This window comes from Ranitomeya imitator, chromosome 2 (genome assembly GCF_032444005.1).
Source record: "Ranitomeya imitator isolate aRanImi1 chromosome 2, aRanImi1.pri, whole genome shotgun sequence".
In the NCBI taxonomy this organism is placed as follows: Eukaryota; Metazoa; Chordata; class Amphibia; order Anura; family Dendrobatidae; genus Ranitomeya; species Ranitomeya imitator.
Window position 1 is genome coordinate 387,218,624 of NC_091283.1, and position 18,974 is coordinate 387,237,597.

Consider the following 18,974-nt stretch of genomic DNA (forward strand, 5'->3'; position numbering starts at 1 on the left):
AATCACAAAATCGAAGCGGGCAAAAAATAACGACCAACGGGCCTGTCTAGGATTCAAGCGCTTGGCAGACTCGAGATAAGTAAAGTTCTTATGATCAGTCAAGACCACCACGCGATGCTTAGCTCCTTCAAGCCAATGACGCCATTCCTCGAATGCCCACTTCATGGCCAGCAACTCTCGGTTGCCCACATCATAATTACGCTCAGCAGCCGAAAACTTCCTGGAAAAGAAAGCACATGGTTTCAACTTCAACACTGAGCAACCAGAACCTCTCTGTGACAAAACCGCCCCTGCTCCAATCTCAGAAGCATCAACCTCGACCTGGAACGGAAGAGAAACATCTGGTTGACACAACACAGGGGCAGAACAAAAACGATGCTTCAACTCCTGAAAAGCTTCCACAGCAGCAGAAGACCAATTAACCAAATCAGCACCCTTCTTGGTGAAATCGGTCAATGGTTTGGCAATGCTAGAAAAATTACAGATGAAGCGACGATAAAAATTAGCAAAGCCCAGGAATTTTTGCAGACTTTTCAGAGATGTCGGCTGAGTCCAATCCTGGATGGCTTGGACCTTAACCGGATCCATCTCGATAGTAGAAGGGGAAAAGATGAACCCCAAAAATGAAACTTTCTGCACACCGAAGAGACACTTTGATCCCTTCACAAACAAAGAATTAGCACGCAGGACCTGGAAAACCATTCTGACCTGCTTCACATGAGAGTCCCAATCATCTGAGAAGATCAAAATGTCATCCAAGTAAACAATCAGGAATTTATCCAGATACTCACGGAAGATGTCATGCATAAAAGACTGAAACACAGATGGAGCATTGGCAAGTCCGAACGGCATCACTAGATACTCAAAATGACCCTCGGGCGTATTAAATGCAGTTTTCCATTCATCTCCTTGCCTGATTCTCACCAGATTACACGCACCACGAAGATCTATCTTAGTGAACCAACTGGCCCCCTTAATCCGAGCAAACAAGTCAGATAACAATGGCAAGGGATACTGAAATTTAACAGTGATCTTATTAAGAAGGCGGTAATCAATACACGGTCTCAGCGAACCATCCTTCTTGGCTACAAAAAAGAACCCTGCTCCCAGTGGTGATGACGATGGGCGAATATGTCCCTTCTCCAGGGATTCCTTCACATAACTGCGCATAGCGGCGTGTTCAGGCACGGATAAATTAAATAATCGACCTTTAGGGAATTTACTACCAGGAATCAAATTGATAGCACAATCACAATCCCTATGCGGAGGTAGGGCATCGGACTTGGGCTCTTCAAATACATCCTGATAATCAGACAAGAACTCTGGGACCTCAGAAGGAGTGGATGACGAAATAGACAAAAATGGAACATCACCATGTACCCCCTGACAACCCCAGCTGGATACCGACATAGAGTTCCAATCCAATACTGGATTATGGGTTTGCAGCCATGGCAACCCCAACACGACCACATCATGCAGATTATGTAGCACCAGAAAGCGAATAACTTCCTGATGTGCAGGAGCCATGCACATGGTCAGCTGGGTCCAGTACTGAGGTTTATTCTTGGCCAAAGGTGTAGCATCAATTCCTCTCAACGGAATAGGACACCGCAAAGGCTCCAAGAAAAACCCACAACGTTTAGCATAATCCAAATCCATCAGATTCAGGGCAGCGCCTGAATCCACAAACGCCATGACAGAATACGATGACAAAGAGCATATCAAGGTAATGGACAGAAGGAATTTGGATTGTACAGTACCAATGACGGCAGACCTATCGAACCGCTTAGTGCGCTTAGGACAATCAGAAATAGCATGAGTGGAATCACCACAGTAGAAACACAGACCATTCAGACGTCTGTGTTCTTGCCGTTCAACTCTGGTCATAGTCCTATCGCACTGCATAGGCTCAGGTTTAATCTTAGACAATACCGCCAAATGGTGCACAGATTTACGCTCGCGCAAGCGTCGACCGATCTGAATGGCCAAAGACATAGACTCATTCAAACCAGCAGGCATAGGAAAACCCACCATGACATCCTTAAGAGCCTCAGAGAGACCCTTTCTGAACAAAGCTGCCAGCGCAGATTCATTCCACAGAGTGAGTACTGATCACTTCCTAAATTTCTGACAATATACTTCTATATCATCCTGACCCTGGCACAAAGCCAGCAAATTTTTCTCAGCCAGATCCACTGAATTAGGCTCATCGTAAAGTAATCCGAGCGCCAGGAAAAACGCATTGACATTACTCAATGCAGGGTCTCCTGGCGCAAGAGAAAATGCCCAGTCCTGAGGGTCGCCGCGCAAAAAAGAAATAATAATCAAAACCTGTTGAATAGGATTACCAGAAGAATGAGGTTTCAAGGCCAGAAATAGCTTACAATTATTTTTGAAATTAAGAAACTTAGTTCTATCACCAAAAAAACAAATCAGGAATAGGAATTCTTGGTTCTAACATAGATTTCTGATCAATAGTATCTTGAATCCTTTGTACATTTGTAACGAGATTATCCATTGAAGAGCACAGACCCTGAATATCCATGTCCACACCTGTGTCCTGAAACACCCAAATGTCTAGGGGAAAAAAAAGACTGAACACAGAGCTGAGAAAAACAAATGATGTCAGAATTTCTTTTTTCCCTCTATTGAGAATCATTAGGTTGGCTCCTTGTACTGTTATGTAGGCAATCCAGTGACACAGTGTGCCAGCAATCAGAGCACATACAGTAACATAGTAACATAGTTAGTAAGGCCGAAAAAAGACATTTGTCCATCCAGTTCAGCCTATATTCCGTCATAATAAATCCCCAGATCTACGTCCTTTTACAGAACCTAATAATTGTATGATACAATATTGTTCTGCTCCAGGAAGACATCCAGGCCTCTCTTGAACCCCTCGACTGAGTTCGCCATCACCACCTCCTCAGGCAAGCAATTCCAGATTCTCACTGCCCTAACAGTAAAGAATCCTCTTCTATGTTGGTGGAAAAACCTTCTCTCCTCCAGACGCAAAGAATGCCCCCTTGTGCCCGTCACCTTCCTTGGTATAAACAGATCCTCAGCGAGATATTTGTATTGTCCCCTTATATACTTATACATGGTTATTAGATCGCCCCTCAGTCGTCTTTTTTCTAGACTAAATAATCCTAATTTCGCTAATCTATCTGGGTATTGTAGTTCTCCCATCCCCTTTATTAATTTTGTTGCCCTCCTTTGTACTCTCTCTAGTTCCATTATATCCTTCCTGAGCACCGGTGCCCAAAACTGGACACAGTACTCCATGTGCGGTCTAACTAGGGATTTGTACAGAGGCAGTATAATGCTCTCATCATGTGTATCCAGACCTCTTTTAATGCACCCCATGATCCTGTTTGCCTTGGCAGCTGCTGCCTGGCACTGGCTGCTCCAGGTAAGTTTATCATTAACTAGGATCCCCAAGTCCTTCTCCCTGTCAGATTTACCCAGTGGTTTCCCGTTCAGTGTGTAATGGTGATATTGATTCCCTCTTCCCATGTGTATAACCTTACATTTATCATTGTTAAACCTCATCTGCCACCTTTCAGCCCAAGTTTCCAACTTATCCAGATCCATCTGTAGCAGAATACTATCTTCTCTTGTATTAACTGCTTTACATAGTTTTGTATCATCGGCAAATATCGATATTTTACTGTGTAAACCTTCTACCAGATCATTAATGAATATGTTGAAGAGAACAGGTCCCAATACTGACCCCTGCGGTACCCCACTGGTCACAGCGACCCAGTTAGAGACTATACCATTTATAACCACCCTCTGCTTTCTATCACTAAGCCAGTTACTAACCCATTTACACACATTTTCCCCCAGACCAAGCATTCTCATTTTGTGTACCAACCTCTTGTGCGGCACGGTATCAAACGCTTTGGAAAAATCGAGATATACCACGTCCAATGACTCACCGTGGTCCAGTCTATAGCTTACCTCTTCATAAAAACTGATTAGATTGGTTTGACAGGAGCGATTTCTCATAAACCCATGCTGATATGGAGTTAAACAGTTATTCTCATTGAGATAATCCAGAATAACATCCCTCAGAAACCCTTCAAATATTTTACCAACAACAGAGGTTAGACTTACTGGCCTATAATTTCCAGGTTCACTTTTAGAGCCCTTTTTGAATATTGGCACCACATTTGCTATGCGCCAGTCCTGCGGAACAGACCCTGTCGCTATAGAGTCACTAAAAATAAGAAATAATGGTTTATCTATTACATTACTTAGTTCTCTTAGTACTCGTGGGTGTATGCCATCCGGACCCGGAGATTTATCTATTTTAATCTTATTTAGCCGGTTTCGCACCTCTTCTTGGGTTCAGTGATCTGACAATAACCCAAAAACAATAGAACAAGCTCTGAGACGTGGAATCTCTGTAGACCGCAATACCTGAACCTATCCTAAGCACAACTAAAGGCAGCTGTGGATTGCGCCTGACACTACCTATGCAACTCGGCACAGCCTGAGGAGCTGACTAGCCTGAAGATAGAAAAACAAGCCTGACTTGCCTCAGAGAAATACCCCAAAGGAAAAGGCAGCCCCCCACATATAATGACTGTTAGCAAGAAGAAAAGACAAACGTAGGGATGAAATAGATTCAGCAAAGTGAGGCCCGATATTCTAGATAGAGCGAGGATAGCAAAGAGAACTTTGCAGTCTACAAAAAACCCTAAAGCAAAAAACCACGCAAAGGGGGCAAAAAGACCCACCGTGCCGAACTAACGGCACGGCGGTACACCCTTTGCGTCTCAGAGCTTCCAGCAAAACGAAATGACAAGCTGGACAGAAAAAATAGCAACAAAAGCAAAAAAGCACTTATCTAAGCAGAGCAGCAGGCCACAGGAAAGATCTAGAAGCTCAGATCCAACACTGGAACATTGACAAGGAGCAAGGAAGACAGAATCAGGCGGAGTTAAATAACAAAGCAGCCAACGAGCTCACCAGAACACCTGAGGGAGGAAGCTCAGACGCTGCAGTACCACTTGTGACCACAGGAGTGAATTCAGCCACAGAATTCACAACAAGCGACCAAAGTTATTAGAGGACTGGGGGGTCTGCAATACCAAGATAGGTTATTACACTTGGGGCTATTTAGTTTGGAAAAACGAAGGCTAAGGGGTGATCTTATGTTAATGTATAAATATATGAGGGGACAGTACAAAAAACTTTCTGATGATCTTTTTAATCATAGACCTGAAACCGGGAGAAGGGGGCATCCTCTGCGTTTGGAGGAAAAAAGGTTTAAGCATAATAACAGACGCGGATTCTTTACTGTAAGAGCAGTGAGACTATGGAACTCTCTGCCGTATGATGTTGTAATGAGTGATTCATTACTTAAATTTAAGAGGGGACTGGATACCTTTCTGGAAAAGTATAATGTTACAGGGTATATACACTAGTTCCTTGATAGGGCGTTGATCCAGGGAACTAGTCTGATTGCCGTGTGTGGAGTCGGGAAGGAATTTTTTTCCCCAATGTGGAGCTTACTCTTGCCACATGGTTTTTTTTTGCCTTCCTCTGGATCAACATGTTAGGGCATGTTAGGTTAGGCTATGAGTTGAACTAGATGGACTTATAGTCTTCCTTCAACCTTAATAACTATGTAACTATGTAACTCTTGTAGACCGTTTGGTTCAGGCATTCCCAGCACACAGCGGCGGTGATGGTTCTCACATGAGCTGTAGGGGGCAACATGGCAGAGGTGTTAGAGGTGCACAAATCAGAAGTGGCGTTGGACAGAGGGGTTTTATGACCAGGTTGTGGAGTGATTTCGCAATGACCGCAGACACGACAGGTACTGCTGCATCGATTCAAAGTGACAGGAGACAGCATTTGTCCAGTATGGTTACGAACTATTTTTCCTCCCTTATCGATGTTCTCCCTCACAGGTCATTCCCCTTTGATTACTGGGCATCAAAAATAGACACCTGGCCTGAATTGGCAGAATATGCATTACAGGAGCTCGCTTGCCCAGCTGTTAGTGTGCTATCAGAAAGAGTCTTCAGTGCTGCTGGTTCAATACTGACCGAAAAAAGGACTCGTCTGGCCACCCGAAATGTTGATGATCTAACCTTCATTAAAATGAGAAAACCAACGCAAAAAACCTTCACAAAAAGGGAGCCACCAAATATATATAAAAAGTACAAACTTTATTGAATAATATAAAAAGACTAAAACAGGGCAGTAGTCACCAGTGCAGCAGCAAGGTGGGACCCCTGGACGAAGCATTTCATTGCGAAACGCGCGTCGGGTGTGGTGGGTCCTCGGGTGCTCTCACATGGTAACTATACCGTTATTTATTATTATGTATTTATGGCGCACATCCTAATGGCTTAGTGCACTTTACTTGTATCTTTTGTACTTGTGATTACTTACCAGTTTTTGATCTATTTTACGCATATTTTTATATGTATTATATGCACAGTTATTTGGTATATATTTATTATTTGTATCACTACTATGTTTGTGCTTTTTCTTGTTTATTATAATGTATGCTGCTAATATTATAGTTGCCCCCGAGTGAGTCCCACCTTGCTGCTGCACTGGTGACTACTGCCCTGTTTTAGTCTTTTTATATTATTCAATAAAGTTTGTACTTTTTATATATATTTGGTGGCTCCCTTTTTGTGAAGGTTTTTTGCGTTGGTTTTCTCTCATTGGCTCCTTCATGGTCCAGTTTGGGATATTATTTGGTGTTTCTTCATTAAAATGAGCCAATCATGGATTTCAAATTATTTTGCCCCACCTTCCCCTGCTGACACGTAGCTTGCCTGAAAAATGTCTTGCTTTTGGCCTCCTCTTACTGACTGCTCCAATTCCTCCATTTGCAGCTGCTGAATATCCACCATAGGCCATTTTTATACCTCCCTAAATGGTCTGACTCCCCCCACAGGGCCGTGGTCACTGGTCACCACTTGGCGCAAGCACCCGTGCGAGTGCCGTTTGCCTGGACAGTTGGGTGTGCCCACTTTTGGGCAACGGCACTGGCACAGGGTCCCTCATAGTACAATGAAGTGTCTCTGACGGTGGTGGTGCACACCCGTCAGACACACCGTTGTAATATGAGGGGCCCTGTGCCAGTACCGCCGCCCACGAGAGTGTTCCCCCCAGCTCGAACAGTGCTCTACCACTTGCAATACTTACCTCTCCCTGCTCCACCACTGTGTAGTCTGTGCTGTTAAATCCTTCAATGGCACTGCCAATACAAATTTGTTGAAATGATAGAGGATAGTAAAAATATACAGGGTCCCTGGCCTCCATTTAGACCAATTAATACTTTGCGCCAACTACCACTCTCTACTACTCAGCAGTGGAGCCCACCCCTGTGCTTAGCTATGCGACCAGTTTATTTATGAACATTTTTTTGGCTGACATTTAGCCCACTTTATTATTTTGGCCTACTAACTGTGTCGGCCACTTCTTACAGTTGTCCTCCACTGAACAAAGCAATGCCACCTGTATACTCCTGTTACCATTTTTTAACTGCATTTAGCCTACTCAGTTACTTGGGCCTAGTATCTGTGTGAGCCTCTCATAACAGTTGTCCTCCTCCGCTGAAAAAAGCTATGCCGCCTGTGTACTCCTCTTACCAATTTTGAACAGCATTTAGCCTACTTTTTTATTTTAGGCCTACTAAGTCTGTGTGAGCCTCTCATAACAGTTGTCCTCCTCCGCTGAACAAAGCAATGCCGCCTGTGTACTCCTGTTACTAATTTTGAACTGCATTTAGCCTACTTAGTTACTTGGGCCTAGTAACTGTGTCAGCCTCTCATTACAGTTGTCCTCCACTGAACAAAGCAATGCCGCCTGTGTACTCCTGTTACCAATTTTGAACAGCATTTAGCCTACTTTTTTATTTTAGGCCTACTAAATCTGTGTGAGCCTCTCATAACAGTTGTCCTCCTCCCCTGAACAAAGCTATGCCGCCTGTGTACTCCTCTTACCAATTTTGAACAGCATTTAGCCTACTTTTTTATTTTAGGCCTACTAAGTCTGTGTGAGCCTCTCATAACAGTTGTCCTCCTCCGCTGAACAAAGCAATGCAGCCTGTGTACTCCTGTTACCAATTTTGAACTGCATTTAGCCTGCTTAGTTACTTGGGCCTAGTAACTGTGTCAGCCTCTCATTACAGTTGTCCTCCACTGAACAAAGCAATGCCGCCTGTGTACTCCTGTTACCAATTTTGAACAGCATTTAGCCTACTTTTTTATTTTAGGCGTTCTAAATCTGTGTGAGCCTCCCATAACAGTTGTCCTTCTCCACTGAACAAAGCTATGCCGCCTGTGTACTCCTCTTACCAATTTTGAACAGCATTGAGCCTACTTTTTTATTTTAGGCCTACTAAGTCTGTCTGCGCCACTCTTTACAACTGTCCTCCACTGTTAAGCCGCCTGTTTTCTCCTGTTACCTTTACAGCTGTCCTCCACTGTTAAGCCGCCTGTTTTCTCCTGTTACCAATTTTGCACTGCTTTGAGCCTACTTTTTTATTTTAGGCCTACTAAGTCTGTCTGCGCCACTCATTACAGTTGTCCTCCACTGAACAAAGCTATGCCGCATGTTTAGTCCTGTTACCAATTTTGAACTGTTTGGAGCCTACTTTTTTATTTTAGGCCTACTAAGTCTGTCTGCGCCACTCATTACAGTTGTTCTCTACTGAACAAAGCTGAGCCGCCAGTTTACTCCTGTTCCAAATATTAAACTGCATTTGGCCTACTTGTTTGGTTGGGCCTACTAACGGTGTCTGCCGCTCCTTGCTTTTCTCCTCCACTGAAAAAAGCTGAGCCGCCAGTTTTCTCCTGTTTCAAATATTAAACTGCATTTGGCCTACTTGTTTGGTTGGGCCTACTAACGGTGTCTGCCGCTCCTTGCTTTTCTTCTCCACTGAACAAAGCTGAGCCGCCTGTTTACTCCTGTTACCAATTTTGAACTGCATTTGGCCCACTTTATTACTTGGGCCTACTAACTGTGTCAGCCACTCATTACAGTTGTCCTCCACTGATCAAAGCAATGCTGCCTGTTTAGTCCTGTTACCACTTTTGATCTGCATTTAGCCTACTTTATTATTTGGGCCTATATCTGTGTTTACTCCTCATCCTGCCCATTGGCCAGCCACTGCTAGATGAGTCTGCTGGTACATTGACCCAGACCAGTACATTCTTCTTGCACTCTACACAGCCAGAATCTGACCCTGCTGAAAGTCAGGTTCCCCTTCCTGCATACTATACCACCTTACACGGGGACAAAGAGGAAGGTGCAGATTAAAGTGCAGGTTCCTTCATCAGGTTGGGGGGCATGCTCGTTGTCACTGGCACAGGGCCCCTCATAGTACACAAAACTGTCTCTGGCAGTGGGAGACACCGCCCGCCGTCAAACACACCGCCGTATTATGAGGGGCCCTGTGCCAGTGCCAACTAGTGGGCCCCCCCTGCTTGCTCAGGATCGCAGCACTTGCAAAGTTGAAATACTTACCTCTCCCTGCTCCACCGCCATGACGTATTCCGCGTTTCTCGGGCCCACGAAAATCTTGAGCCACCCTTACCCCCCCCCCCCCCCCACAACTTTAGCCAAATGAGCCCCTGTTTTCAATGCCTAACTATTATTATGAAGTAAATTTAGATTGACAAGCTTAAGAAATAAGAATTGATGTTTTTGGCATTAAAATGGGCACTGTAGGTGTTTTCCTGTCCTCCACTCACTCCCGACTTTGATTCCCCATTGACTTGCATTGGGTTTCGTGTTTCGGTCGGCCCCCGACTTTTCGCAATAATCGGCCGATTTCACCCGACCCGACTTTTGAGAAAATCGGGTTTCGCGAAACCCAACTCGATCCTAAAAAAGTAAAAGTCGCTCAACTCTACTGTATACCACCCACAGCCCTCGCACACTGGGCATACTGTAAACTGCACACAGCCCTTGCACACTGTATACCACATACAGCTCTCGCACACTGGGCATACTGTATACTGCACACAGCCCTCGCACACTGGGCATACTGTATACTGCACACAGCCCTCACACACAGAGCATACTGTATGCCACACACAGCCCTCACACACTGGGCATACTGTATACCGCACACAGCCCTCGCACACTGGGCATACTGTATACCGCACACAGCCCTCGCACACTGGGCATACTGTATACTGCACACAGCCCTCACACACTGGGCATACTGTATACCGCACACAGCTCTCGCACACTGGGCATACTGTATACCGCACACAGCCCTCGCACACTGGGCATACTGCACACAGCCCTCACACACTGGGCATGCTGTATACCGCACACAGCCCTCGCACACTGGGCATACTGTATCCTGCACACAGCCCTCGCACACTGGGCATACTGTATACTGCACACAGCCCTCACACACTGAGCATACTGTATGCCACACACAGCCCTCACACACTGGGCCTACTGTATACCGCACACAGCCCTCGCACATTGGGCATACTGTATACCGCACACAGCCCTCGCACACTGGGGATGCTGTATACCACACACAGCCCTCACACACTGGGGATACTGTATACCAGGGGTGTCAAACTGCATTCCTCGAGGGCATATCATATCATACACACATTGCTCAGACATAACACATATTTCACTTATACAATGGATTACACTGAATACTAACAGTGCCAGCTTCAATGACACACAACAAATCTCACACTTAGGGTACGTTCCCACGGACAGTAAACGCTACGGGTTGTCTGCTCCGTACACCTCATACACACACCTCCACTCCCTACAGACACGGCTCCGCTGTATGAACATCATAAATATACACAAGGTTCCGCACTGTACAAGTCGTATACACGCAGCTCTACAAGGTGCCCCATACAAACACGGCTCAGCTCTGCACACGTCGACACACACGCCTCTGCTCCGCACACATCGTACACACACGCCTCTGCTCCGTACACTTTGTACACACACGGCTCTGCTACATCCACACTGTAAACCCCTCAACCCCACACAGAAACTTCCCCTCATCCAGCACCATGACAACCAGAACAAGGCAGCACAGCAGAGTCCTGCATACACTGAGGCCCCTGATCATGTGACCCCTGACTCCTCCCCTCCTGTGACCTCATCACAGGTCCTGGGTACACAGAACAGCCATATATGTGGTGAGCGGCTCTGCAGGTGGAGGTAGGTGCTGGAGATTCTCCATTACTGGGGGCAGGGGACATTAACCCCCTCAGTGCTGGTGACATTCCTAGTCTCGCTCCCATATAACTTACTGACGGCTGTTTCTTCTCTTTCCCTGGAGCCAGAGCTACAGGGTCGGTAATGTAAATGGGTCTAAATTCCTGCGAGCTGCATGAAGCAGCCTCAGGGGCTACGTGTTTGAGACCCCTGATCTAAACGTTATATCTCAGCAAATGTTTGCCCCTATTATCTCCACTAGTTGGATTATTACATGGGATCTTTATTACATTGGCTCATCTTTTTCCCCTTCAGGTCCCTACAATATCGGATCGTCTCAGTTGAGATCTTCCAGAGAATTGTACTAATAGACCCGGCGAATATGGATAGCAACAGGGACAAGATGGCGGAGAGGATATTACACCTCACCCTAGAGATCCTCTTCCGGATTACTGGAGAGGTGAGAGATTCTGATGACGTCACATTACATCATTCTATGGGAATAACAGATGGACAGAACTGGAGAGGTGAGGACTCTGGAAATGTCTGTAGTGAGGTTTATTAATGTGTCTCTCCATAACCAGGATTACACAGTAGTGAAGACCTCTAGTGAGCGCTGTCAGGACCCTGTGTCTGAGGGATGGGGAAGACCCCTGAGCCCGATGACGAGGTCTCCACCTCACCCCCTGATACATGAGGACATCAATGACCAGAAGATCCTAGAACTCACCTACAAGATGATTGAGCTGCTGACTGGAGAGGTGACACTGCTGGGAATGCTGGGACATTATACAGTAACGCTATGGAGGGATCGGGGGATGACGGTATCATTGTATGTGTCAGGTTCCTATAAGGTGTCAGGATGTCGCTGTCTATTTGTCTATGGAGGAGTGGGAGTATTTAGACAGTCACAAAAATCAGTACAAGGATGTCACGATGGAGATGACCCAGCCCCTCACATCACCAGGTAATAGACAAAGACTAAATGTACACAGATTATAATTATCTCTATGTAAATTATGAATTCAGTCCTTGTATGTGTTTCCTCCAGTTCTATCCAGTGAGAGGACAACACCAGAGAGATGTCCACGTCCTCTACTTCCACCACAAGACTGTAAAGAAGAAGATTCCACTGATCCTCAAGATCATCAGGTAGTTGGAGAGAAGATGTCATGAGATCTCCCATATGACGGGTAGAAGGATGTGAAGGTCTTGTGTTATCGACCGGTATTGTACACTGAGTTTCTTTGATTCAGCAGCCCTTTCTAAAGTTTATATTTTCCTATATAAAAATTAGACCCGTGACCCTTGAGTGCAGCAATTAACTGATTTTCTATGAATCCAGCTTGCTGTTGCACCATGGTAATCGGCAGGTCACAATTTGGTACAAGCTGAATCCATGTATCCATCCTCTCAGTTGTCAACATTTCAAGATGGTTGGAGAATTTGTAGAAGCTGTAAGAACTTAGGACATCTAACTTGCTTTATACTTGGTGGCGATGAGAGAATAAAGCTGATCATAGACATTAGATGTTGTCTGGATCTTCTCACTATTTTCTGATCATGGAGACTGTTCATTATAATTAGGAGCCTACAGGTTGGATTTATACAGGATTTGGAAAGAAATAGAAAGGATGGACAACGTTTTGGCCTGTCCCTGACCTGATTACAGCTGTGGTTCATAGGAAATACAGGGGCTGACAATTTCCATATGCTAAATTGCCAACAAATCTTTAAATTGCCTAAGTGCATGCCATGGTATTTTGCACTTTTATTTTGAGGGGCATCCACTACTACAGAACACCAAAGTCTTCTAACTATTGTTGAGTGCCAACCAGAAATTGTGATGAATTTAAGCAGGAGACCTGGAGCCAAGTAATAAATACTGCTGTTACTTCAGTTTTATCATGTTCATTTATGATCTTTATTGTTCTTCAAACAACTTCATCTGTCTGTGACTTATTTGTTTCAGGGTAAAGATCTGCCCCATATTAATATTACGGAGACATATGTGAAGGGTGATGAGCGGTGTAAAGAGGAGATTACTGCAGATAACCGCACAGGTGAGTAGTAGCCACTAAATGCCGAGAAGTCACAGGTTCTCCTCAATCACAGGCTCGTATAATTTGGTGTTGAATTTTTTTAGGGTTTGCTCGTAGAAAGTATTGTGATATGGATTTTAAAGGGAATTTGTCACCATATTTTACCTACCTTAACTATTAATATGAGCATACAGGTTATAGAATGCTGAGGAGAGTGACACCTGTATGTCTCATATCAGATATCTTGTTGTTGAGAAATCATCTTTTATCACTTTATATAGATAAACTCTTCCAGACTCTGGGGAGGATGTTGCCTGGAAGAAAACTCTGCCTCCAGAAGTTATTTTAAATGAAAGGCAGTGTTACCAGTGTGAGACCAGTAACTAACACAGAATCAGAGAAATTAAATTTGGCTCTTTGCAAACACATTTTTTTGCTTCTCTCTGAGCTCTGCCGTATTGCAACCCTGTTTGCCTGCGAGATGAAAACCGAAGCTGAGAGGAACCTGCAGATGTGTCAGGTATAATCGCACGCAGCTCTACAATGAGATCAGGAGAGCATCAGGAGAGCAGAGAGCGGCTATTTCACATCACCATGGTACGCCCCTTCATGTAAAATAAGCTCCGGAGGCAGAGTTATCTTCCAGGCAGCATCCACCCCATAGCCTGGAAGAGGTCATTTATAAAAAGTGATAAAACATGATTAATCCACAACAAGGCATCTGATAGTAGGCATTCAGATAGGACTCTCTTCAGCAGTCTACCACCTGTGACAGATGTGGTGATAGATTCCTTTTCAGTTTCAATATGTTTATTTAAAGTTTTAAATATAACAAAGAATAAACAATCTTCTGTACAGAAGAAAAAGGTGCATCAATACAAAGTATAATGATTGCTATATACTAATTTCAGTTTTAAATGGGGCAAACAAAAGATACAAAGACACCCAGACAATACATACAAAGGGTAATTACATCAGGAAGGGGAGCATAAATACTGTCATCAAACTGACAATAACTACAGCATAACAGGTGATATTGTTCATGTAGGTCAGCACTCAAGAGACCCGGAAATTTAGATAGTGATTACTAGATAAAGTCTAAGTAGGGCAAAAGTCTGGGGGGCACCAAATATATACGACATTGCTTATAAATCATAGGAAGATTTATTCTACCAAGGCGGTATTTGCTAGATGGACTTCAGACCTTCTACATAAGCTACATTATGGGGAAAGCGTAAGAACTTGAGTCAGAAGAACATTAGAATCGAGGTCAAGCCAAGGGTTCCAAGTCCGGAAAAAAGTGCTCCACTCATCATTCCTGGTTGCTTGAATACGTTCGTATAATAGAATCGTGTTTATTCTATCCTTGACTAGCGAAATGGAAAGTGACGTGGTTTTCCATCTGGCAGCAATATGAATTTTAGCAGCCATACAGATGATGGTTACCAATTTATGTAGACTTTTAGAGAATCCAGGATATTTTGCCCCCAGCAGAAATACTGTGGGATCCATGGAGACTGTTTTACCATAGATCTGTTCTACGATTGACTTGGCATCGCACCACAAAGTCTCAACGACTGGACAGCTCCACCATATGTGTAACATGTCACCCAAGGCATTACAACCTCTGAAACAATTGTCGGGTATGTGTGGGTGGATGGCATGAAGTCTCGTTGGGATGTAATACGCTCTGTGGAGAACCTTGATCGACGTTTCTGCTAAAGAGGCCTGATGACTACCCTTTGTAAGTGTATCACAGCACATATACAATTTTTCTATGGGTATGACAAGACCCAAATCCTCCTCCCACTGTAATATAAATTTTAGTTTCTCTTTCATACGTGGTGTATTAAAAGCAGAGTATACCAAGGAGATCATTCCTCTCCCCATAGGGTCGTGCAGGCACCTCTGTTCAAACCCGGTTGCAAGAAATGGGGTCCTGTTATGGACCTGGTGGTTAGGAGCACCCGGAGTGACCTGATGGTTAAACTCACACAGGACAAGCTCTGGGAAGTGGGAACTCTGCTGACCGCAATCCCTAATCCTATCACACAACTAGAAATAGCCATGGAGCGTACCTAACACGGCCTAGACGCCTCTTCACAGCCTAAGAGCTAACTAGCCCTAGAAATAGAAAATAAAGCCTACCTTGCCTCAGAGAAATTCCCCAAAGGAAAAGGCAGCCCCCCACATATATTGACTGTGAGTAAAGATGAAAGTCACAAACACAGAAATGAAACAGGTTTCAGCAAAGAGAGGCCCGACTTACTAAACAGACAGAGGATAGGAAAGGTATCTTTGCGGTCAGCACAAAAACTACAAAAAGACCACGCAGAGTGTGCAAAAAGACCTCCGCACCGACTCACGGTGCGGAGGTGCCACTCTGCATCCCAGAGCTTCCAGCTAGCAAAACAAAATCATGATAGCAAGCTGGACAAGGAAACAATGAACAAATAATTAACTAGCAGGGACTTAGCTTCTGCTGGAGTAGACAGGTCACCAGAAAGATCCAAGAGCGAACTGAACCAGTACAAGAACATTGACAGCTGGCATGGAGTAACGATCTGAGTGGAGTTAAATAGAGCAGCCAGCCAACGAATAAACTCCTTCACCTGTGGAAGGAACCTCAGAAGCAGCAGCACCACTCACAGCCACCAGAGGGAGTCCATGGACAGAACTCGCCGAAGTACCATTCATGACCACAGGAGGGAGTTCGATAACAGAATTCACAACAGGGTCCCATGAGGTAGAATTCGCCTAGCAAAATGAAGGACTTGATTTATACGTAGTGCTTCCCTAAACGGTAGCGCATGTTTCTGAATGAATTCTTGTCTAGTGAGTAGAATATTGAATGGGGAGCAAAGGTGTTTCAACGTGGTGATACCTCTCAAGATCCACCAAGAAAAAAGAGGGCTCTAGGCCTGGTAAGAACATAGGGTTATGGAATAAGGAGGTGAGTGGAGAGGACTCAGATTGTAAACCATATTTGAATCTCTCTTTCCTCCAGACGATTAAGGAGTGGGCAGAAAAAGGGGCAGTGTCAGAAATATTTTGCGGAATTTTGCCAGTGGACCACAGGAGGCCAGGGAGAGAATAAGGCCGTAGAAAATGAGATTCTAAATGTTCCCATCTAGGGCTTCTGTTATCGGAATTGACATTAGTCACTTGGGCTATTTGGGCAGATTTAAAATATGATGCAAGGTTGGGTAGAGATAGCCCACCTATCTTTCTATGCAAAAACATAATATTTTGTTTTGATCCTTGGCCTCTTACCTATCCATATAAACTTTGAGATGAGCGTTTGAATATCTCGAAGGTTTTTTGATGGTATTGCAATAGGGAGTGAACGAAATAGATATAAAAATTGCGGGAGGGATATCATCTTAATGGCGTGCAAGCGACCCAGCCAGGACAGATTCAGAGAGGACCACCTGGCTATGTCAGCCTGAAACTTTCTAATTAATGGGTGGTAGTTCCATTTAAAGAGGGATGATTTGTGAGATGTTAGATTAATTCCAATATAGGTTAGAAAGTGATCTTTCCTACTAAATCCAAACTGAGCTACCGGATTGTCTTGATCTTCCCTGGAGGTATTAACAAATAATGCCTCAGATTTTTCGACGTTAATTTTAAGGCCTGATACTGTTTCAAACGTGTGGAGAAGGGAAAATAAGTTGGGAAGAGTAGAGTAGGGGTTGGTTAGGGCTAGGAGGAGGTCGTCAGCGAAAAGACTGACTTTATATTGATCACCAAGATCAGCAGGGCCTAATATGTTGGGGTTATTTCTTATAGTTTCGGCCAAAGGCTCCATGGCTAGGGCAAATAATGCTGGTGATAATGGGCATCCCTGACGTGTACCTCGCTGTATAGCTATAGGGGTAGGTTTGGTAGATGGGAGCTTAAGATAAGCAGTCGGATTATCATATATCAACTGGAGACATGAGATCAATTTTTGGGGGAATCCGAATTTAGTTAAAACCGAGAAAAGGTATGACCAAGAGAGTGAATCGAAAGCTTTTTCAATATCTAAGGCTAACATCATAAGTGGTTTGTGAGAGTGGTTTGCCGAGTGAATAACATTAAGATTTCTCCTTATGTTATCAGGACCTTGCCTCATGGGTATAAAGCCCACTTGGTCCTGATGTATCAATGAGGGAAGAATCTTATTAAGTCTATCAGTAATAATTGACGTAAATATTTTGAGATCTACGTTTAATAATGAAATGGGTCTATAATTTTTAACTAATAAGTGATCTCTTTTTGGTTGGGGGATGACCGTCACATGAGCTATGTAAAATTCAGGGGGCATCTGGGAACAGTTTAAAAGGGCATTACAGAAGGTTTTAATATGGGGCACTAGGAGATTATTACATTTTTTATAGTACATGGCAGTGAGAGTCCATCAGGACCGGTGGCTTTCCCTGTTTTTAGCTTTTTGATTACTAAGTCAATTTCTTCAGATAGAATGTCTGATTGGAGCTGCTGTGATATTGGTTCTGAAATATTAGGGAGGGATATGTCCTGTAAAAATTATTGTAGAAGGTGCGGGGGAGGTGTTTCAGGGGAGGAATAAAGCTTCTGATAGTATTCATAGAATGCTTTATAAATGGTCTCTGGATGGGCCGATGCATGTCCCGTAGTATCCCTAATAGAGGGTATAGAGTTTATGAGTTCTCTCGATCGCAATTGACGGGCCAGCATTTTAGAGGGTTTGTTTGCCTGTTTATAAAAGGTGGCTCGAGTCCAAGCCAGGGCTGACAGATTCCTTTTAAGGACAGAAATATTTTTTTCCATGTAGAAAATACAGTGCCGATCTCTGTACTTTCTGTTCTGGCCATACACATACAGTGGGAAAAATAAGTATGTGATACACTGCTGATTTCGAAACGTTCCCACCTAGAAAAAGCGGAGAGGGCTGTAATTTTTATCTTTGTTACACTTCAACTGTGAGAGTCAGAATGTAAAAAAGAAATACAATGTAATTTTCTGGATGATTTTTACATAATTAATTTGAATTTTTTTAAACCTTGTATTAATTGAATAAAAAATATCTTTTACATACATCAATGCAAATATTACCTGAAGCATACATACTAATGACAAACTGGTCTGTAGGAACCTGTTCACACACCACCAAGAAACTTGAAGACACAAAAGAGCACAGTGAGGTCAAAAATACTCTGTTGTAAAAATATCTGATGTATTTAAAAACCTGATCATCTGTATAGTACTTGTATAAGCATGGTTCAGAGAGGGAATATCCATGTGGACATGCTGGATGGAACAGCTTTGATGCAAATGACCCATAAGGAGTGGTGGACTCCCTAGTCTTGTAGAAACAAGAGAACAATTATAGAACCAGAAACACATGGGCTACTTGCACATTGAACAAGTCTGTAGGAACCTGTTCACACACCACCAAGAAACTTGAAGACGCAAAAGAGCACAGTGAGGTCAAAAATACTCTGTTGTAAAAAATCACAGTAATAAGCAAGTGCTAGTCAAAAGATGGAAAAAACAGGGTATTTAGTTGATACGTTTTTTTGCAAAAAAATGTATACTAAGCTGCTCCACCAATCGTCAAGGTATACCCATATAGAGCAGTCCTAACTAATGCATATAATCCCTATCTGATGTATTTAAAAACCTGATCATCTGTATAGTACCTGTATAAGCAGGGTTCAGAGAGGGAATATCCATGTGGACGTGCTGGATGGAACAGCTTTGATGCAAATGACCCATAAG

General features: G+C 43.8%; 1 pseudogene; it reads left to right on the forward strand.

Moving 5' to 3' along the window:
- The window catches only part of LOC138664127 (zinc finger protein 585A-like), a 153,288-nt pseudogene that overhangs the window by 85,439 nt on the left and 48,875 nt on the right, over positions 1–18,974 (forward strand).